This window comes from Callithrix jacchus, chromosome 1 (genome assembly GCF_049354715.1).
Source record: "Callithrix jacchus isolate 240 chromosome 1, calJac240_pri, whole genome shotgun sequence".
Classification (NCBI taxonomy): Eukaryota; Metazoa; Chordata; class Mammalia; order Primates; family Cebidae; genus Callithrix; species Callithrix jacchus.
In genome coordinates, this window is record NC_133502.1 from 35,758,658 (window position 1) to 35,782,760 (window position 24,103).

A 24,103-nucleotide genomic window follows, 5' to 3' on the forward strand; every position below is an offset into this window, starting at 1 on the left:
GTTCTGAGATTCCTGTCATCTGTTCAGCTCTATAATTTTAGAGAAGACATCTAAGTGAGCAATTTTACAATCAAATATCTACTTCTTTTCCCTCTCTTTATTCTCCTCCAGTATGTTGGAAGAATTTGAAATAAAACTCTTTATCAGTCAATATTCAGCTAGAGAAACAGAGTCAGCAGAAGACATATCCTACGAGATTTATTGCAAGGAATTGGCTTACACAATTGTGTGGGCTAGGTTGGCAAATCCAGAATCCACTGGGCAGACCCTGGAACTCTAGGGTTGGAGCTGAAGCTGCTGTCTACAGGCAGAATTTCTTCTTCCTCAGGGAATCCTCAGTTCTGCTCTTAACTGACTCAATCAGACCCACCCAGATTATTGAGGATAATCTTCTTTACTTAAAGTCAACTGATTAAAGACTTTAATTACATCTATTAAATCACCACAATGCCTATGTCAGTGTTTGAATAATTGGGGCTATAATCTAGCCAAGTTGATACAGAAAGCTGACATTCCCTGTTTACTTAAATAGAGCAGACTAATACGGTATCTATATAATAAAGATAAAAGATAGAGGAAGGAACAGGAGAAAGAAAGGAAGTACCAGAGAGTTAGCTTAAAAATTTAAATGAATTTTCTAAATTTAAGTTTTCCTATCAGCTGTATATAAAATATATAGTTATATATGATGGTGTCACCAGTAAATGCTTGAAAAAGATCTGAATTCTGATAAGCTGCATCTCAGTCCTAACAATATTTTTATTTAGCATTTTCATTTTTCCTTTGTTTGGTAACAGGCAACAAATGTGAGCAAATCACTAGCCATTTTGCTTTAGGGAATTCATTTTTGAACTTGGACTAACTCATAAGTTATTAAAGTAATCTTTGTTTTACCTTGGATATGGAAGGCTGTTCTTTGACCATACTAAAGCAGGACTTTCTATGTTGTTATCTCCTTTTTACTCTGTAAGCCATAGAAAAGCAGGACTGTCACTGAGTATAGGGCTGTTATGACAGGTATCCCTTGACTGACTAATATGTGATTATTGTGTAAGAAGGGGGGAGTATATGTGTGTCTGTGGTGTGTGTGTCTGTTTGTGTAAAATATTAGGAAAGAGCAATGTCTCCTACACATCCAGAGCTTCTTAACATGTTAATGAGCATTTGCTTTCTTTCTTTCATAACAGAAACCAGGCCTCATTTGTTTAACACAGTCTTATGTCAGTACACTGCTTCACCATTGGCAGCATATTATGACATCAACAATAAGATCACCATATAAGAAGGTTGCCTGATTTCAGTTCTGAGGATAAAGGACGCTCAGTATCTGAAGGATGTGATGTTATTTTTCAAATGTCAAAGGGATGCAAATCTTAACTGAAAAACATAATTTGTCAAATCTTCTAAAGAAAAGTGCTTAAACATATAAATAATAAACAGTAAATTTAAATATTCATTTCCCAGTTGCATTAGCTACTCAACACTTGTATTAGCCACTTGGTTACACTGGTCAGTTCAAGAGCCATATGTGATTAGTGGCTACCGTATTAGAGTAGATACAGTACATTTCCATCATTGCAGAAAGTTCTATTGTACAGAACTGTACTGTATCTATAGCCAGAGAGTGGCATGCTTGGATTATGCATCAATTCAAGAGTAGTTTGTTTTTGCCACAACTTTATGCAACTCATTATGCAATATTTAGACGTTAAAAATTGTTTCTAGATAGGCATGGTGGTGCACACCAGTAGTCCCAGCTACTTGGGAGGCAGAGCGGAAGAATTGCTTAAGCCCAGAGTTCAAGTCTATCCTGGGAAAGGAAGGAAGGAAGGAGGGAGAGAGGGAAGGAAGAAGGAAGGAAGGAAAACAGAGAGGGAGGGAGGGAGGGAAGGAAGGAAGGAGGGAAGGAAAGAAAGAAGGAGGGAGAGGCAGGGAAGAGGAAAAAATTGTTACTAGTATGATCCAAACTTAATATCATTTGAGAATGATCAATCATCTATGGGTAAGAATAAAATACAAGAAAAGCAATATCTGAATATAATATACAGCTCTTATTTTACATTTTTCTTTTCTGCATTAAGTGAAAAACAGCTCTCAATATACTCACCAATGTGATCTTTTCAAATACGTAATAATTAAACAGATTAAATACGGCTTTTTAAAAAACAGTCTTTAAAATTAAAAATTATAATTTGCCCCAGCTACTCAGGAGGCTGAGGCAGGAGAATCACTTGAACTCAGGAAACAGAGGTTGCAGTCAACCAAGCTCACGCCACTGCACTCCAGCCTGGGTGACAGACCAAGACTCCGTTTGAAAAAAAAAAAATTATAATTTGTCCAGAAGTAGAAAGACCAGCATAATAAACCTCCATGAATCTATCACTCAGTTTCAACATTTATTGATTGATGACCAACCTTGTTTCATCTATAACCTCCCTCTTCTCACCCTCTACCCTCCACTGCATATCTGAGATACGATGTTATTTTGTCTGTAAATATTTTAGTTTACATTATCATCTGAATAGTTGTGCCTACCCAGAATTCCTATGCTGATATCCTAATGCCAAGTGTGGTGATATTAGGAACTGAGACCTTTGAGAGGTGATTAGATCATGGCTGAGCTCTCATGAATTGGATTAGTGCCCTTATCAAAGGAGCCCTAGACAGCTCTTTTACTTTCTTTCTGCCATGTGATAATATAATGAAAAGTCTGGAACCAGGAAGAGTGCCCTCACCAGAACCCAACCAAGCTGGCAGTCTGATTTTGTATTTCCAGCCTCCGGAACCATGAGAAATAAATATATGTTGTTTAAACCAGGGACCCCAAACCCTAGGCCTTGTACTCGTACTGGTCCATGGCCTGTTAGGAACCGGACCACATAGCCTGAGATGAGCAGTGGGCAAGTGAGTATTACCACCTGAACTCTGCCTCCTGGTAAGATCAGAGGTGGCATTAGATTCTCGTAAGATCACAAACCATATTGTTAACTGTGCATGCAAAAGATCTAGGTTTCACATTCCTTATGAGAATCTAATGCTGGTGCTGGGATGATCTGAGGTGGAACAGTTTCATCCCCAGCCATCTCCTCACCTGCCACTGTCTGTGAAAACGTTGTCTTCCATGAAACTGGTCCCTAGTGCCAAAAAGGTTGGAGACTGCTGGTTTAAACCACTCAGTGTATGGTACTTTCTTACACAGCCCAAACTAAGACAGCACATATCATTAAAATGTAAGGACATTTTTAAACATAATCACAATATGCATTAACATAGCTTAAAAAGGCATAAATAGTAATTCTTAATATTATCAAATATATAGTCATTAATTGTGACTTTTTTAAAAAACAAAAACACTTAGTTTTTCTGACTCTACCCACAAAATTTCAAGGTTGGGAAGTAACTGTGATTATGTCATCAATTTAGGGTCACTGATGATCTGATGATCTGGAACTTAAAAGTTGAAGGGAGAAAAAAGAAACACTATAGATCAGTACTCAGGAAATGAAAGCAGTATGTTTTATCTATCATTTGCTAACAACGACAAAAAGCTTCAGAAGCAAACCAAAAAAATTATCAGTAGAAACAAAAGTACTTTAAGCTACCCAGTTAATCAATTTAGGCAAAATAATTCTAATAATAAAAACAAATCACCCCCTCACACCTATTAGGATAACAAATGAAAAAAAAACAAAAATAACAAGCATTAACAAGGATTTGGAGAAATTAGAATACTTGTGCATTGTTGTTGGGAATGCAAAATGGTACAGCCATTGTGGAAATATATGGCCATTTCTCAGTAACTGAATAATAGAAATACCATATAATCTAGCAATTTATTAATAACTTTTGGGAATATTTCCCCCCAAAATGAAAGCAGGGTCTAGAAGAGATATTTGTACACCCATATTCATAGTAGTATTATTCAAAATAGCTAAAATATGGGGAAAAAATGAGTGTCTTTCATGGATGAATGAAGCAAAATGTGGTATATACTATAACAATATTACTTAGAAGGAAATTCTGTGACATGCTACAAGATGGATGAACACTGAGAACAAGATCATAAGTGAAATAATTCGATTACAGACAAATGATTCCACTTATATGAGGTACTTAGTCAAAATCATAGAGACAGAAAGTAAAAGCGTGGTTGCCAGGGGCTGTAGGGTAGGGAAGATGGAGAGTTATTATTTAATGAGTAGCGTTTCTGTTTTGCAAGATGAAAGGAGTTCTGAGATGGATGGTGATGACAGTTGTACAATAATATGAATGTACCTAATACTATTGAGCAGTACACTTAAAAATAGTTAAGATGATAAATTTTGTGTTATGTGAATTACCACATTAAAAATAATTGGAGGAAAAAAACAATGCTATCCTATTTGCAACAGAAGACAAATCTTGTGCATAAAGGTTGATACAAGATAGATTAATATTTTGCACATGTGTTTGCAAATCCAGCATACATACACCATATACAAGTAATCCCTGTATACCTTGAAGAAAATGATAATATTGTTTACATCATTTTTGCTTCAATATTTAATAACTTCTAGTTAATATAGAGATATTAATAGTAAAAATGACTGTGAAAACATAAAAGGTGGATGATAAATGTCTTGCACAGGTAGGAGGAAATATACTGTTTTACCCTGTTGAAACATCCTACTCCCAGCCCAGAAGGAAGAGCTGGACAATGGATTGTGAAACATTTGACCTATTTAGCATAGAGGCAAATAGACAAGCATATTATCATTTGAATCAAGGTTACTAGTTGGAGTTACTAGATGCATTGGAAAATTTGCTAGCCCAGTAGCCAAAACAGCATGGTTCTGGTACAAAAATAGATATATAGACCAATGGAACAGAACAGAGACCTCAGAAATAACACCACACATCAACAACCATCTGCTCTTTGACAAACCTGACAAAAATAAGCAATATGGAAAGGATTCCCTATTTAATAAGTGGTGCTGAGAAAACTGGCTAGCCATATGCAGAAAACTGAAGCTGGACACCTTTCTAACACCTTATACAAAAATTAACTCAAGATAGATTAAAGACTTAAATGTAAAACCCAAAACCATAAAAACCCTAGAAGAAAACCTAGGCAATACCATTTAGGACATAGGCATAGGCAAAGACTTCATGACTGAAACACCAAAAACAATTGCAGCAAAAGCCAAAATTGACAAATGTAATCTAATTAAACTAAAGAGTTTCTGTATGGCAAAAGAAACTATCATCAGAGTGAACAGGCAACCTACAGAATGGGAGAAAATGTTTGCAATCTACCCACCTGACAAAGGTCTACTATCTGGTATCTATAAGGAACTTAAACAAATTTACAAGAAAAAACAACTCCATCAAAACGTTGATGAAGGATATGAACAGACACGTCTCAAAAGAAGACATTTTTGCAGTCAATAACATGATAAAAGGTCACCATCACTAGTCATTAGAGAAATGCAAATCAACCAGAATGAGATACCATCTCCTGCCAGTCAGAATGGCAATTATTTAAGTCAGGAAACAACAGATGCTGGTGAGGATGTGGAGAAATAGGAATGCTTTTACACTGTTGGTGGGAGTGTAAATTAGTGCAACCATTGTGGAAGACAGTGTGATGATTTCTCAAGGATCTAGAACCAGAAATACCATTTGACCCAGCCATCCCAGCTATCCCATTACTGGGTATATACCCGAAGGATTATAAATCATTCTACTTTAAAGACACATGCACACGTATGTTTATTGCAGTACTGTTTACAATAGCAAAGACTTGGCACCAACCCAACTGCCTATCAATGATAGACTGGATAAAGAAAACGTGGCATATATACACCATGGAATGCTATGCAGCCATGAAAAAGAATGAGTTCTTGTCCTTTGAAGGGACATAGATGAAGCTGGAAGCCATCATTTTCAGCAAACTAACAGAGGAACAGAAAACCAAGCACCACATATTCTCACTCATAAGTGGAAGTTGAACAATGACGACACATGGACACAAGGAGGGGAACATCACATACCAAGGCCTGTCAGGGGGTCGAGGGCAAGGGAAGGGAGAGCATTAGACAAATACCTAATGCATTTGGGACTTAAAATCTAGATGACAAGATGACAGGTTGATAGGTGCAGCAAACCACTATGCACATGTATACCTATGTAACAAACCTGCACGTTCTGCACATGTATCCCAGAACTTAAAGTAAACCTTTTTTTAAAAAAGGAAAATTTCGTAGCCATTGTAGGACTTAAAGGAAAGATGAAGATAAACAGAGGAAAGGTGAGAGAGCCAAGGGTACAAAACAAAACAGGAAACAGTTAAATACACTCCTAGTTGTTTGTAATGAGGTGTATGTGTAAACCTGAGTTACATTTTTTTTTTTTTTTTGAGATGGAGTTTTGCTTTTATTACCCAGACTGGAGTGCAATGGCACAATCTCGGCTCACTGCAACCTCTGCCTCCTGGGTTCAAGCAATTCTCCTGCCTCAGCCTCCTGAGTAGCTGAGATTATCGGCATGCGCCGCCATGCCCAGCTAATTTTTTGTATTTTTAGTAGAGACAGGGTTTCACCATGTTGACCAGGATGGTCTTGATCTCTTGACCTCAGGATCCACCTGCCTCGGCCTCCCAAAGTGCTGGGATTACAGGCGTGAGCCACCACACCCGGCCACATTTTTTTTTTTTTTTTTTGAGACGGAGTCTCACTCTGTTGCCCAGGCTGGAGTGCAATGATGCCATCTAGGCTCACTGTAGCCTCTGCCTCTCAAGTTCAAACAATTCTCCTGCCTCAGCCTCTGGAGTAGCTGGAATTACAGGCACCCACCACCGTGCCTGGATAATGTTTGTTTTTTTAGTAGAAATGGGGTTTTACCATGTTAGCCAGGCTGATCTCGAACTCCTGACCTCAGATGATCTGCCCGCCTCAGCCTCCCAAAGTGCTGGGATTATAGGTGTGAGCCACTGCACCCTGCCCTGAGTTACATTTTATATATATATATATATATTTTAAAGTACAAGCATTTGTAAAATTGATTATATGAACTCTGAAATCCTGTCCACTACTAAATCTATATCCTAAGTTTTAGTAACCTTTTGAAATTTTAATTTACGTTCCAACACTTCTTCCCTCAGAAATAACTTGTTGGCTTCAAATATATTTTAATGTTATCATTCCGTGGTTCCTCTCAGAATTCTTTTAATAAGCACCTACAACAATCTATTAAATGTTATGACCTTGTGGTATACAGTGAGGGCCACAAAAATGAATCAGATACCTTGTCTGTTCTCAAGGAGCTCACTACTGGTAGTAGGAGCAGACAGGCATATGAGTAATTCCTGTGTCTTAAAAGATAAGAAGGAGTGGGTTTAAGAGACGGACTAAAGGTGTTCCAAGTAGAAGCAGCTTTGATGTTGTACAAGTAAAACCTGGAAAGTGAGAAGCCACAGTGCCTGGAGAAATTGCAGGTGATTAAGTATTCTTGTGGGGTGGGAAGAGTGGTGAATGATTGGGGTGCATAGTTAGGAGTGGCGACATAAATAGGAGCTCTGTTTGGCATGCTAAGGAATTTGGATTTTATCCTGAAGGCAAAGAGAAATTCTTTAAGGACTCAAATTAGGAATGTGACAAGATGTATGAATTTATGACATTTAAATTGAGGATCAGTTGGAAATGTGTTGCAGGAGAGTAGAGGCACATAAGGCATGTAGGGCAACTGAACGAGAGCTACAATCTCCTTAGCAGGAGTCATGCCTGCCTGGGCCACAGGCAGAGCCAGCGGGCACTCAAAGGTAGAGACAGAGCCCAAATGGATTGAAGAGGTACAACTGGCTAGGCTAGGAGGGTTCTACCCTGAGATTTAGTAGGTCTGGAGAGAGATCTTGAATGAATAGTTTAAATACAATTTCCAAGGTAATGCTGATGATTAGTCAGGTTTGAGACCCACCAGTGCAGACTGCTTCTCAAAGAGCTTGAGTGTCCAAAAAAAGGGGAGAAGGTGACAGTAAGCCAAGAGGGCCTTTGGTTGAACAATCCATCAAAGAGCCTGGATTGTTCATGTGCCAAAGAAAGAGAAGCAGCAGGGAGTGAGAAGTTGGAGGTGGAGCTAGAACCCTGAGTAGCTGAGTTTCTGGGATCCATGCAAGAGGAAGATTTTCAACAGTAAGAGGATTTCAAATCTGAGACAAGAACAAATGACTCAGAGATAGGAAAACAGGCATAGACATTTGAGGAGAGAGGGATTGGGAGCAGGCTGAAGGAATTCTACTTAAGCTCACCCCGCTTCCCCTTTTCTTTTTTCTGAGAAAGCTAAGATGTTTGAGAAAACTATAAAGGTCATGGAGAAGATGAGATGGGAGCTCATAAAAGAGAGATGAAAGTGCTATTGCTAAGCCAGCAGAGTGGCACATGCCTGTAGTCCCAGCTACTCCAGAGCCTGAGGCAAGAAGGATCTCTTAAGGCCAAGCGTTTGAGTCCAGCTGGAGCAGCATAGCAAGATCTCTGTCTCTTAAAAAAAAAAGGAAGAGGCATCTCTGGAACACAGCTCCCAGTGAGAAAGATGCAGAAGCCAGGTGGTCTCCACAGTTCCAAATGAGGTACCAGGTTTATTTTGTGGGTCTGGTTGGACAGTGGGTATAAACCAAATAGGGCAAGTTGAGGCAAGGTGGGGCACTGCCCCACCCGGGTGGTGTGTGCAACTGACCAGAAGACTGGGGGAATCTCCCTCTCTGAGACTTTGGTTCAGATACAACACTCCACCTGAGACCTCTAGAACCCACAGAACAGGAGATCTTTACCTTGCTGTAAAGCCTCAGCGAGCTGCCTGAACCGGGCAGAACAGCAACTTCGGCCTGCACCGGGGCTGTCAGCATAGATCTAGGTAGAAGCACTGGCTGACACTGGGAAAGCCAAAAAGCCAGCAGGACAGAGCTACCTGCCCCCCAGAAAGAAGGGGAACCGAATGCAGGGAAACAGGCCATATGGCAGGACGTGTCTCCCCACACAAAGCCTAGCAGGCTAAAAAAACTCTCACTTCAGAGTTTCGCACCCAGAGCCTCAGTTAGAGAGCGACCAGGAACGAATGAGATTAGCAGTGGGGGAAGGGCAGCCACCATTGCAGAAGCCAGCCTAATATTCCTGAGCAAATATAAGACCCAGGAAAAATACGCAGCACCTGCACTGCATCCGAGGCAGCCCATTAGCACCTCTGCAGGCAGACAAAGGAAGGGCTGCCTCCCCAAGCAGCTACTGGAGATCAACCCTATATAAATTCAACAAGATGGTAAGAAACCAGTACAAGAAGGATGAAAACATCAAAAACCAGAAAGGCTTTCCCCTACCATGAGATCACAACTCCTCACCAGCAAGGGAACAAAGCAGGATGGAGAATGAATTTGATGAATTGACAGAAGCAGGCTTCAGAAGGTGGGTAATAACAAACTTATCTGAGTTAAAGGAACATGTTCTAACCAATGCAAAGACGCTAAAAAAGGTTAGACAAAATGCTAACTAGAATAACCAGCTTAGAGAAGAACATGAACGACTTGAGTGAGCTGAAAAACACAGCACAAGAACTTCATGAAGCATACACAATTTCAATAGCTGAATAGATCAAGCAGAAGAAAGGATATCAGAGATTGAAGATCAACTCAATGAAATAAAACGAGAAGGCAAGCAAAGAGAAAAAAGACTGAAAAGACATGAAGAAAGCCTCCAAGAAATATGGGATTATGTGAAAAGATCTAATTTATACTTGATTAGTATATCAGAACAAGACAAGGAGAATGAATCCAAGCTGGAAAACACTCTTCAGGATATTATCCAGGAGAACTTCCCCAGTCTAGCAAGGCAGGCCAATATTCAAATACAGGAAATACAGAGAACACCACAACGATACTCCTCTATAAGAACAACCCCAAGGTACATAATCATCAGATTCACCAGGGTTGAAATGAAGGAAAAAATGCTAAGGGCAACCAGAGAGAGAGGTCGGGTCACCCACGAAAGGAAGCCCATCAGACTCACAGTGGATCTCTCAGCAGAAACCCTATAAGCCAGAAGAGAGTGGGGGCCAATATTCAACATCCTTAAAGAAAAGAACTTTCAACCCAGAATTTTATATCCAGCCAAACTAAGCTTCATAAGTGAAGGAGAAATAAAATCCTTTATGGACAAGCAATTGCTGAGAGATTTTGTCACTACCAGACCTCCCCTACAAGATCTCCTGAAGGAAATACTAAATACAGAAAAGAAAAACCAGTTCCAGCCACTGCAAAAAAAGAACCAAATGGTAAAGACCAATGATGCAATGAAGAAATTACACCAACCAAAGGGCAAAACAACCAACCAGTAACAAAATGGCAGGATCAAATTCACACATAACAATATTAAAATTAAATGTAAATGGACTAAATTCCCCAATCAAAAGACACAGACTGGCAAATTGGATAAAAACCCATTCAAAAGTGGGAGAAGGATATGAACAGACACTTTTCAAAAGAAGACACATATGAAGCCAACAAACATATAAAAAAGTGCTTGTCATCACTGGTCATTAGAGAAATGCAAATCAAAACTACATTGAGATACCATCTCACGCCAGTTAAAATGGCGATCATTAAAAAATCTGGAGACAGCAGATACTGGAGAGGATGTTGAGAATAGGAACACTTTTACACTGTTGGTGGGAGTGTAAATTAGTTCAACCATTGTGGAAGACAGTGTGGCAATTCCTCAAGGACCTAGAAATAGAAATTCCATTTGACCCAGCAATTCCATTACTGGGTATATAGCCAAAAGAATTACAAATTGTTCTATTATAAAGACACATGCACACCTTTACAATAGCAAAGACTTGGAACCAATCCAAATGTCCAACAACAATAAACTGGATAAAGAAAATGTGGCACATATACAACATGGAATACTACACAGCCATAAAAAAAATAAGTTCATGTCCTTCATAGGGACATGGATGAATCTGGAAACCATCATTCTCAGCAAACTGACAGAAGTACAGAAAACAAAACACCGCATGTTCTCACTCATAGGCAGATGTCGAAACAATGAGAACACATGGACACAGGGAGGGGAGCATCACACACTGCAGTCAGCTGGCAGGGCTAGGAGAGGGACAGTGGGGAGTGGGTAGGGTAGGGAGGGATAGGGTGGGAAGAAATACCAGATACAGGTGATGGGGGGATGAAGGTGGTGATGGGGTGATGAAGATGAAACCACCTTGCCATATATGTACCTAGACAACAATCCTGCATGATCTGCACATGTACCCCAGAGCCTAAAGTACAATTAAAAAAAAAAAAGGAAAAAAGGCAGAGAGAGAAAAAAAAAACACGATTGGGTAATGTCCTATTCAGGTAAGAAACTTTATATTAGTTCTGCTACCAGTGAGCACAATTGTGTGATATTCTTCATGTAAGTTCACCCAATTTAGCAGATAAAAATTCAGTTCACCAGCTAAATTTAAATTTCAAATAAACGATGAATAATTTTTTAGTATAAGTATATTCTATGCAATACTGCAGACATAAACTAAAAAAAAAATTCCGTAGTTATTTGAAATTCAAATTTAACTGAGCATGCCATATTTTATCTGGCAACTTTATAGGAGAATTTGAAAAATTAGGTGTGAGGATTATGACTTAATACTTAAAGTTGGAGTTTACTGTGCCAATCATCTTTATTTATTAATGTTTATTTGTTTGTAAGCATGATTCACTGCTGGTAGCAGACAGGGCCATGAGCACACACTCATAACAAGGCAACAAACACAATCAGGACTAATTAGATCATGAAAGCTCAGCTGCATCTTTCCTCCTGTTTCTGTCTCATTTCCCAAGACATACACCTTCACCTCTGACCCCAGAAATCAGCATTTCCTATCCCAATCTGCCTTGACCGTGCTGAAGTCCTTCAAGCCCATGATATCTCTGTGTTTATCATTAAGCTTTAATTCTCATAGGAGAATTATAATATTTCTCTCCAAAAAACCCTCATCTTCATGACTTAAATTATCTCTTTTTTATGTAAGAGAGGTAAAGGAGATATAGAGGAAAAGGTATGCTTTTCATATTTTATTGTCTATCACATTTTAGTTCTTAGAATATTCTCATGGGTAAAGGTATGTTAATTATCAGATTATATTTTTTCTAGGCTAATTATTAGTAATATAATTTTTAAATGATTACATGAAAGAGTTGATCCTTATATATAGTCTGGCTTCATTCCTTATATATATTGTACAATTTGGAGATATCCTATGATCCATGAACTTACAGAATGACAAAATACATATATATTGTACGTATTTGTGTGCTAAATGCAAAACATAAATGACTGGCAACCTGTTTTACTTTCAGAACTCAAAAATCTTAGTTTTGTACCTTAAAGTTAATTGCCCTCATACGAAAAAACTTTAAGGAAACCTGCACTCTGTTGGCTTTGGCGTATCTTTCACAGGGAAAAAAACAAAAATAACTTAACTTTGGAGTCATGCTTTGATCAATTAAACCATCATTGTGATGGCAATGTTAGAGTCCTAATTTACAGTTATGAAAGAGACAAGCTGTCAAGCCAATATTGATTCTCTTCTTACTAGGTAGCAATATGATCAGCTAAACTACTCCTTTTCACAGGAACATAAAATTTCCAGAAAACCTTCTTAGAGAAGCATAGCCAGATTGCACAAACTCTTTGTTACTTTTGCCCTCTTCCCTTGCTTCTTACCTGGAACTCAAACATGGTGGCTGGAGCTACAGCAACCACCTTGGACCATGAGAAAACCTTGAAGACAGAAGCATGCTATAAATTACACAGTAGGAATATAAGAAGAGGCTGGGTCTCTGATATGTATGGCACCATCCAATGGGGTACAGACCCATTAACCTGCAAATTTATTTTACTTGAGATAAAAACAGTTAAAGATCATGTTATTTTTGTTGTTTGTTATAGCTACCAAATGTAAGTCCCAACTGATACAGCTGTTAATGGTAAATATTTTAAAAGATGAGTATTGCTTGGCTTAGTAATAACTGTAAAGCTTATTGAGTGCTTACTGTGTGCCAATCTCTGACATACTTTCTAAAGATTATTTCATTTATTCATCACAATAACTCCATAAAGTAGATATTATATTTAGTTATCTTTCATATGAGAAACTGAGTCTTAGGAATGTTAAGTAACTTCCTCATGGCTATATCACTAGCAGGTGATGGTGTTGACCTCAAACCCAGACAGGTTTCCACAAGAGCCCTGGGTCTTAACTTCTCAGAGGTGGAAGGAATAATATTTTCAGTGACAGAAAGCAAAGCGCATTTTACAATGTTTAATAGATCAGTCATTCATTTGTCAAAATGTCACCGAGTATTTTTAATGAGCCTTACTTGTTAGTGTAAGTTGATTATGTAGAAATGAATAAGACACTTGTCCCATTATTGTAGCTCCTGGTTTAGGGGAGAGAATGGTTAGGAAATATTTCTTATATCACTAGCATTGACCTCAGCACCATAGGAAAAGTTAAAAAAAAAAAAATCTACTGACTATCCCTAAAATTCTCCTTTAATAATCTTAAGCAAATTATGAGATAGAGAAAGTTTTTCTTCAGGGCCCTCACAACCCTCATCAGTCTTATCCCCATCTTTAGTTATAGGCAGGGCGATTGCATACAGTTTTGCAGGGTTATGCAATGCTGGATTCTGGGGAGATCTGTTCACATCCATTGTCTTCACTGAATTTTGGTATTTATGACCATGATTATTTGGCTGCTGGCAGTAAAATATCTTGAAAAAGGGAATTTTTTTTTGTCCCTAATTTGCACAGGGACACTCTTTGGACTAGTGGCAGGTCTGGTTATGTGCTTCTGCTTCCCTCTTCAGGCATCTTGGCTTGTGATCTTCCACTGAAAGCACTCCAACATCTCTAACCCCAGTCCCATTCCAACCTTAAGCCAACAAGCTCTGTTTCAGAGAGCTTACAATGTACTGGAATTAACTCTCTCATCTGACAAGTCAGTGGGGTCCATAAAGTCAATTACAATAAAAATAAAAATTAGTCTGTATTCTTGGTTTTCTCTCTTGTCAAGACACATTTGTATACTCAAAGTCTTAATTCAGAGGGGTGTGTGTCTGAGAGAGAGAGAGAAAGAGAGAGAGAGAGAGAGAGAGAACTCTTAGTGAAGTAATGTAGTAACAATTTTGAAATTATAGTACTCCTGTAATCTCTTGCCCAATTCCATCTCATTCCCCAGATGAAAGTATTTTCAACTGTGATCTGAGAGGCCAAAATAAATGCCCCTTTATCAACTAAGATGGACTCTAAGGTTAAGGAAATGAAAGTTACCTGTGGGTAGACGATTCAGAGCCCTCTGGCATGGCAGATTTCTAAATTCCTAGGGCTACAAGAAGAACCACATTCTTGTTAAATTCCATATAGCTCCTATCAGACCCCTCCTAACTACGATTTACAACACACACCACTACAACACTGACTGGACAGAGGACTGGCCTAACAAACAGTATTTTCTAATAAGAAACTGTAAACCTTGATCCAGTTTCAGCCAGCTTAGAGGCTGAGCACAAACTGTCTTTGTGTCTAATAGTTCACCTTTTGACATAAACAGCCAAACTTCATTTTAATGCTAAAACTCCACTCAAAGTCAATATGGGATGTATGTTACATATATGTTTACCTGGTGCACATGTGCTTGGCTCCTCTCATAGATATGTATAGCTTTTCCCCCAAACCTGCTAAATATATTTGACTATATTGTGTAATATGAGCGCTGTGAGGCATCAAAAACAAACCAGCCCTTTCCTCCTCAAAGAGAGACCACATTTATTTAGTACATGCCGGAGACTATCTCTTCCTGGATTGCAAATTGATACTGCTTGTAAAGCTCTTCTTTCTACTATTTAGACCACCACGGTGGTCTTTTGAATGACACAACTCCTACAGGGTTGTTTTGGTATTTGCCTCCATATTTCCAAACAATCTGCTTATACTGGTATGTCTTGTTTATCAATTTCAATTTTAATTATCAATATTTGATTAATAATAAATACAAATGTACATGTCTTATACCACCAACCCTACTTTCTTTATATCTCTCACTCTCCCGATAGTTAATTCAATACTTCTCAGAAGCAGAAGGAATAACATTTTTAGTGACAGAAAACAAAGAAGATTTTACAGTGTTTAATAGATCATTCATTTGTGAAACTGTTATTGAGCATTTATTATGAACCTTGCTTGTTAATAGAAGCTGATTATGAAGAAATGAATAAGACATATCCCATCTTTGGTATTTTTAGTTATGTCAATATTCAGTATTGACATTTTTATGATTAGTAAATGTTGACCTTTCAGAGCCAAGATTTTTTCAATAAAACGCTGATTTTCCTAGTGATAATAATTGCCACATTTTATCATTTCTTAGCATTAATAACTGCCTGATTTCTCAATTTCTCAAAACATTTTTATACATGCTCCATCACATCTCTCAAATACTTATCAATATTTTTCAAGTACTCAGATATAGCAGATAATCTGTCAATTCTGTTTTTTCCTGGAGGCTCTTCCCGGTCCTCCTACTCCAATCTTGAGTTATTGATTTCTAGTTTGTTACATAGTGGTCTTGCCGGTTGTTCTTTCGCTATTACGCGGTACTGTCCTTTGCCTCCTGCCTGCATTGGATCGCTTCCTTCTTATGGACCCTGAAGTCCTCTGTCATGGATACTCTCTCTTCTGTTGGTATATATTCTCCAGTTGTTTCCTACAAAAGTTATATGTTTGAATTATGTGTCTTGGGATGTCTTTATTTAACCTCATATTTGACCATTAATTTTCTAGGATAAAATAATTGTCTCACAAACATTTGAAGTATGGCTTCATTTTCCTCTAGCGTCCTCTAGGATGCTAAATTGCTGCTAGCAAGTCTGATACCATGTGGATTTCTATTCCCTTTCATGTGGACTAATTTTAAAGTCACTTTTAAGATTTGTTCATCTTTGATGTTCTGAGATTTCACGACAGTATACCTTGGTATGGATCTTTTAAAATTTACTCTGCTGATATCAGTGTCCTTTTAATCTGCAGGCTCATAGCCTCAGTTTCAAGAATTTTCTTCTCCTTTTCTGGACACCTCTTACTTCATACATTCTTACAGTTTGATCATTAGAATCTATTATACTTTCTCTACTAATGCTTTTTTGTTTTTTTCTCCTGATTCTCTGGGAGATTTTCTTAACTTTAATCTCTTCTATGAAAAGTTTTATTTATCTATTATACTTGTAATTTCTAAGAGCTCTTCCTTGTTATTTTTCATTTTATCCTGTGTTTGTCTTTGTTTTTTATGGATGCAATATCTTGTGGAAGGAAAGGTATATGCCAGGATATCAATATTTGGGGTCAGGTTAGGAAAAGATGGTTGGCATCCTTCTTCAGAGAAATCTGAGGACTTAATACACTAAAACACTTTCTATGAAGATACCAGTAATAACAGGATCAGACTTCTTAGTTCTCAAAGTGGCTTCAGGACTGTGCTTGTTTAATGCTATGGAATAAAATAATGATATGTTTTTCATTTAGATATAAGTCAAATCTATAGATTAGGTAACAAAAGGTCTTAGATACTCTAATGGACTGGACAATTATTTCTAACCAAATAAGATTATTTTCTTAGTACTGGGCTCTCACCAATACCAAATGATCCAGTTAGATTTCAGTTTGTCTTCCAATTTTCTGGCTGCAGGATTCCTTAGCTTCAGAAATAATTCAGACAGCTTTGTAGAGGAGAGAAAAATGGCTCCCCTCCATTCTTGTAGGTTCTTTGGCTGGGCTATAAATTAACTTGCCATAAGACAGATTAACAGAAGAAAAACCATTTTAGTTTTGTGCATATGCATGGAAACCCCACAAAACACATGAGACTCAAAGAAAGGCCAGATGATTGAAGCTTATATAGCATCCTGGGGCTTCTTGTGGGAGGAGGCACCAAGTTACGGGAGGGTGATGGGGGAAAATGTGTGGTAAATGAAGTTTGTCTTGTTATGCAGATAGAAGTCTATCAAGTAATAAAAGTTGTTTAGAGCAGCCCTCTTCCTGATACAAATACTTTTGATAACTTAGATTGTTTTATAGATGTAAATTTCTCTAACACGAGGGGAGCTTTTCAGAGCTACTCCTGTGTCTGCAGATTCTCAAAATAACCAGCTCAAAATATGCCAAAGAAGCATATTTTGGCATGGCATATTCTTTTCTCCTCCAGTCATATTTTGGGATGGTATGTCCTGAGTCCCAACAATGTAAGAGAGATAATAGATGTTTGCTCAGTTTTCTCAGTTTCAAGACACCTAAAAGCACAATAATAATTGAGATTCACAAACTTCATCCCACTGAATAATTTTCCTCAGTTTCCTGTTTATGACTCTTATAACTGGGCAAATCTGACACTCTGTAGTTTGTTTAGGGTTTAGTTTTGTTTTGTTTTCATATCTGGTTTTTTTTTCATTTTTTAAAATTTTTTTCATATCTGTTTTAAAAGAACAGAAAAGTAGGCAAAACTGTTTGTACCTTATCAACCATAAAGTTAAACATGATTAGTATCTCTCTCTTTCTCTTCCCCCAAATGATCTAGCTGTATTAATTTCCCTTTATGAAGTTCTAGACCAGCTTGAGCTGGGACAAACATCACAGACTCATGCTTCATTCCAGCTAATCAACTATAGTTTTTATATAGGTGGAATTGCATTAACATGAAGATTAGTGGCAACTGGAGTGTTGTTTAAGGAGAATAAGAGAGAAGCAGTCTAACCTTTTCCTTTGAAGACGATGGATGTAGATGCATATCTCAGGTCTCTCTTTCGCAGTGGCTGAGCTACTTCCTCTCTTGTTGAAAAGACTCACTGACCTGAGTCACCGTCCTGTTGTTACTAGGGGCTTCTTAGCTTCGTGGTAACATTCTCCGCCACCATCTCCCACACACAGAGTTCTGGGGAATTGCCCCAATTTTCAGCTCTGCTGAGGTGGTGTCTGACTCATCTTCTTTTCTCTTTAGTGACCTTTTAAATGTCATTTCTCTTGTAGTACTTTTTCTATTTATTTGAGCATAAGCTATAGTGCTCTAAAACCAATAAATTCATTTTGCATACCATTTAAATAAGATTGACATTCTATTCTGCTTCAGATAAAATATTTACTTTCCATTAGGGAAAAAATAGCGCAGGATGATCTTATTTCCTATGGGACAGTCAAGATTATATTTCCCAATAATGTCGTCAGTCCAAAACAAGATAAAGAGCCACAATCCTAGGAGTCTTGTTTAGAACCTGTTTATTCCTAGCTTTACATACACTATCTTTTCTGGAATGAGTAGTATTGACAGTGCAAGCAAACTTGAAGCATTCAATCTTTATGCAACAGTAAGTAATATTTTTTGTAAGTAATATGTACTTTATGCAACAGTAAGTAATATTTAAAAAAATTTATATAAATTTAAGGGGTACAAGTGCAGTTCCATTACACCGATCTATTGCGTAGTGGTGAAATCTGGGCTTTTAGTGTAATGATCACCTGAATAATGTACATTGTGTCCACTAAGTAATTTCTCACCCATCATCTCTCTTCCAGTCTCCCACCCTTCCAGATCTCTAAGATCTGTTACTCCATGCTCTATGTCCATGAGTACACATTATTTAGTTCCCACTTATAAGTAAGAACAAGCAAAATTTGACTTGTTTTACTTAAGAATTTAATCCTAGCATATTTGTTTCTTTGTTTTATTTTATTGTTATAGTTTAAATATTTTATCATAGTTAAATATCCCCCACCTTTTAGAATTGAAAACCCCCTTGCCAATATTTCATGAGTCACAATTCTTGGCATGCCAGTTAGCAATTTAACCCCCCATACAGTGGAGAACATAGATGGATGGGATATAGAAGATGTGCCTTTGCTATGCAGTTAACTCATCCCTAGGAAACAACTGGGCTAGAAAAGTATGAGCAGCCCACTTGTGTTGGAATATAAAGTCTGAAGGTGAGAATGGACGATGATATAAGAGAGACGCATTAAGGAGCTTACATTTTTGTCATTTCTTTTTTTTTTTTGAGATGACGTTTCACTCTTGTTACCCAGGCTGGAGTGCAATGGCGCGATCTCGGCTCACTGCAACCTCTGCCTCCTGGGTTCAGGCAATTCTCCTGCCTCGGCCTCCTGAGTAGCTGAGATTACAGGCACGCACCACCATGCCCAGCTAATTTTTCATATTTTTAGTAGAGACGCGGTTTCACCATGTTGACCAGGATGGTCTCTATCTCTTGACCTCGTGATCCACATGCCTCGGCCTCCCAAAGTGCTGGGATTACAGGCTTGAGCCACCGCGCCCGGCCATACATTTTTGTCATTTCATTTTGAAGTTTATATTCTTAAATTTAGGAAATTTGTAAAGATCAGAGGAAAAAGAATAAGACTATTATATAATTCAAGAGAGTTAAAAACTACAGAAATACATTTCTCATTATATAATTCAAATGGCACAGTAATCACACTAATACTGAGTAGATGCTAAGTAGATGCTCTATGCTCAGGGGTTATTGATTTAGCCTACATGTGAGTGGGAGAGTGAATGGGGAAATATCAAAAGAAACAATGTGATTCAGAGTGTACTTTTTGGTAATCTCACTTTCAAAACTTCATAGTTGTATTATGTATACACACACACAAACACACACACACGTATACATAGTGAAAATAAAAAGCACATAACTAAGGCAATCCTAGGAGTCTTTGGATACCACCTGCCTAAATAATGAACTGAGGTTAATTTTTAAATACTATACATAGCAAATTGTTTCTTTTCTTCCTGCTTGCCTCTTTCATTCCCTCTTTTCCTCTCTTCTTCCTTTTCTGTTACATTTGACAACAGGAAGGAAGGAAGAAAAGAAAAAAGGAAGGTAAAAGGGAGGGAGGAAGACGAACTTCAAGAGAGAAATCAAATATGCATTCTCAAGGCTGGCATGTGCATGTGGTTGGTCCCAGCCAGCCACCCCTTGAACACGTTTGCAGGCTGGTCATTGTTGAATACTACCAATGAGAAATGATTGCAGTGCCAATGTACATGGATAAGGGCAATCATTTTTATGGGCCATGTAGCAAGATTGTGTCTATGACATTTAAAAACTGTACCTAGAACTGGGGTGATGATCCAGATAACATAGTTTGCTTAAGACTGGTTTAGATGCCATATAAAGCCTCATACAGTTTGTTGGGAGAGCCCTACTTAGGAGAGCCCTACTTGACAAGAAATAAAAACTGACAAGTTCAACATTTCTGTGACCTCTCCCAAGGCCTTGGGAAAGGCTCATGCAAGTGAGGGATCCTAAAGCTTAAGCTTAAATATTCCTCTGCTCTAATGGGGCACTTTCTTAGATGTGACACAACATTCCTATGGACAATTACAAAACTATTACTACCAACTGTCTTCATCCATTCGGGCTGCTATAACAAGATACCTTAGACTGAGTGACTCAAAAGCAACAGCAATTTATTTCTCACAGTTTTGGAGGCTGAGAAGACCAAGACTCAGGTGCCAGCTCACTTTCTGGGTCATAGATGGCATCTTCTCTCTGTGTCCTTGCATGAGGGATGGGGCAACGCAGGTTTCTGAGGTATCTTTTATAAAGGCATTAACAACTTCCTAAAAGCCCTACCCTCTTATAATCATCACCTTTGTGATTAGTGTTCAACATATGAATTTTAGGGGACACAAACCTTCAGACTGTAGCACCGCCTAAACACATGACCTCTGGAGTACTCGAGAAGCCACATTCTCTGCTCATCTGAGCTACACAACATAAAAAATGATTTGGGTAACAAATTTTTCTATTAGCCCAAGATGGTTATATAACTAATACCATTCCAGACATATAGGATAGAAGTTAATTCTTTGTATATCATGGATGCATTAGTGCAATAAGACCTAATTCTCTCATGGAACTTGTTGAGAAAACGCCTTTATTCTCATATCTTGTTATTCTTTGTTGAAAATATATCACTGGAAGTTACACAATCAAATGTATAACATATATATGTTAGAGTACTGACAGGTAATATTCTTTAAGCCAATTTATGTGAGACTAATTTGTCACCCTAAACTATGGTCCCAGGAATAGGGCTTACTCAGTGTGGGCACATACAGGCAGATATAATCCTCTAGTTAGTACTAGAAGAGCCATGTCAGTCACTGGGCCAAGAGGCAAAGATGAGGTCACAAACAGGAAGTGAGGAAAAGCAGCAGAACCATGGTGGTCAGGAAAAAAGTATCAAGTCTAAACAAGGAAGAAATGTTGCAAACCAGTTTTTAACAATTGAGTCTCATGGCAAAAACCTGAACACAGGATGGTTCCCAAATGAGAGTCAGTGGTGTGCTGACACAGGGAAAGGATACTCCTTAATACTTATTCTCATGTTTTCCAAAAAAAGAAGAAAAATCTTTTAATGAACAATCTTGAAATTAATATTAGTCAAGAGTAGAAAGTCACAAAAAAACAGGTTGCAAAGAGCATATCAGTAATCTAAATGAAGTCTGCTAACTTGCATAAAGTCCATGTCAGTTGCCAGATGCATATTATCTATACCAATGGGACAAGGGCATCTAGGAGGGATTCTTAGAAATGGCAATGCTTAATTAAGACGAATCTCAGAGATGAATAGAACATTTCAGGATAGATTAAGCAGGGTAAGGAAAACAAAGTGATGTTAATAAGAACTTATGTGTGTATCGGTGTGCTTGAGGGGCTGTGAAAGATGGATGCAGGGCAGGAATAAAATAAAGATTATCTAACATTCAAAAGAGATAAGAAGATCATTCCAGACATTTCCCAAGGAAGATTCTAAATCAGATTATTAAAGAATGCTTCAAGGTCTTCTAGTTCTCAGCATGGATTAATTTGAAAAGATCAACACATCCTAATCGCTCCAAATCCCGCTTCTACCATTCATTACTGGCATTAGAAAGTGTGTCTGTGTGCTTGCAGAGGGAATGTTGGGAGGAGAGAAGGAGAAGAGGGACATTGACTAAGGGGCTACAATGAAAGTTAGTGCAACATGACATTGGGGATTGAAGCAGGCAGCGGAAAGCCTATAGCAATGAGAGATGTTTAGGCCAGATGATTAAGAAAAGAAAAATAAAAAAATTGCCAAGTTTCAAAAATACTAGAAAAAGAGTTGCAGACATTGAAGACAGAATGTGCTACCAAAAATACAGATCCCAGGAAAATAATAACACATGCAAACAGTTTGGGATCAAATAGGAGGAAAGGGTGAAAATGGGAGAAGATTAACTCTTGCTCTAAAACATTGGTTCTTAAAGTTCGGATCCTGGACAAGCATTACATGAAAATATGGTAGGAGTGAAAATTCTACTGAATTAGAAACAGGGTTTAAACTAGAAATCTGTGACTTGATAAGCTAACTAGGTGATTCTAGTGCACACTGAAGTTAGACAACTGGTTCCCTAGAGAATCAGCTAGAGTTTGCAGCTTGTTTTAATAGGATTAGGGAGCTCAGTGTAATTCCAATGCCAGTTTCTGCCCTGTTATATGTGAAAATTGTTTTTGGTTTTTTTCTTTTTAAAAAAGCTATCCAAAATCTTTGCCTTGCATTTAGACATGGATCAATTACAAATCCTTTTGCTAAAAAGATCTGCCGCACACAAAAATGCCCGTTTTTTCCTAACCGCTGAGAGTTACAGTGCATTTTATAGTTCTGAAAATAAAAGACCTAAAAAGAGAAAATTCAGTGAACTTGCTGCTGATTCATTTGTATAAAAATTTAGTGAACTTGCTGCGTCAAATTTTATTGACCAGTAAAATTTATGAACCATCATCAATTTTCACTCCAGCTATTGTATTATGACTTTGGCAATTATTTACAATAATATTTCATAAATCTTAATGCTAATTCAAGTATCAAGGTTCCTATTGTGTATTTCATAATAGATAAAGTCAGGTTTCATAGCATATCTTCTTCTGCTGGAGACAGGAGCTTAGAGAAAAAGCTATACACTATAAAACAAAATGCAATCTGATTTAGGACCTGTATTTTTATCCTAATAAATCAAATGAGCAAAAGACAGTTTACTTGGGAAAAAAATGTATGTGATTTCCTTTTCATGGGGTTTATGAGCCAGGGTCCAGGCAGGAAACAGGACCACAGCAGTTATTTAAAAGCTAAAGTTTAATATAAAAACTTGTTAGTCCAAGGTGGCAATCTGTGAACATGGGCAAAAGGAATACAGAAGTATCAGGTGTAAAACAGCAGATACTGTTGCTACTACCAACCTCTTGCCTGTGAAAACACAGACAACAAAGGAACTGAGTGCCAAGAGAAGGCTGCCTCCTGAGACCAGGCTGAGATTCTGATTCTTCAGACAGGGAGCTGCATCCTAAGGTACAGCCTGCTGGTGGTGAATGAGGTTGCCAGAGTGGAAGTTGATTCTAGTCTCTAGAAGAGGCTTTCAGGCCAGATGTGGTGGCTCACGCCTGTAATCCCAGCACTTCGGGAGGCAGAGGTGGGCAGATCACCTGAGGTCAGGAGTTTGAGACCAGCCCAACCAACGTGATAAAACCCTGTCTCTACAAAAAAAAAAAAAAAAAAAAAAAAAATTAGCTGGGTTTGGTGGCGGACGCCTGTGATCACAGCTATTCAGAAAGCTGGAGTGGGAGAATCACTGGTACGCGGGAGGCAGAGGTTACAGTGAGCTGAGATCACACCGTTGCACTCCAGCTTGGGAGACAGAGCGAGACTCTGTCTCAAAAAAAAAAAAAAAAAAAGACTCACAGTTGCCAAAAGAAGTGAGCACAATAGTGCTGCTCAGAGTGGCTTCTGGTAAAGAGATCTTGGCCTTAGGGTACTACAAGAGCTCATCTGCACGGCTGGCTACTGGTCTCCTGCTCTGAATAATACTATTTAAGGACTGGAATCTGGAAGGGAAGAGTCTTCCTGCTGCTATTGCCTGGCATGGTTACACCAGTGTCCCCTACTGGCACAGTCTAACATTCCCCTAGCAGGCAAGTGGGAACTGT

General features: G+C 38.2%; 1 long non-coding RNA gene across 5 annotated transcripts in view; it reads left to right on the forward strand.

Moving 5' to 3' along the window:
- LOC103796765 (uncharacterized) overlaps positions 1–24,103 on the forward strand; it is a 37,904-nt gene that overhangs the window by 4,518 nt on the left and 9,283 nt on the right. Inside the window, exon 4 of one of the 5 annotated variants that reach the window (XR_013522654.1) lies at positions 1,188–4,368. The exons of the other annotated variants lie outside the window; for them this stretch is intronic. This is a non-coding gene — a long non-coding RNA (uncharacterized LOC103796765). Of the gene's footprint in view, positions 1–1,187; positions 4,369–24,103 lie in introns of those variants that run through there. 5 annotated transcript variants of the gene reach the window in all.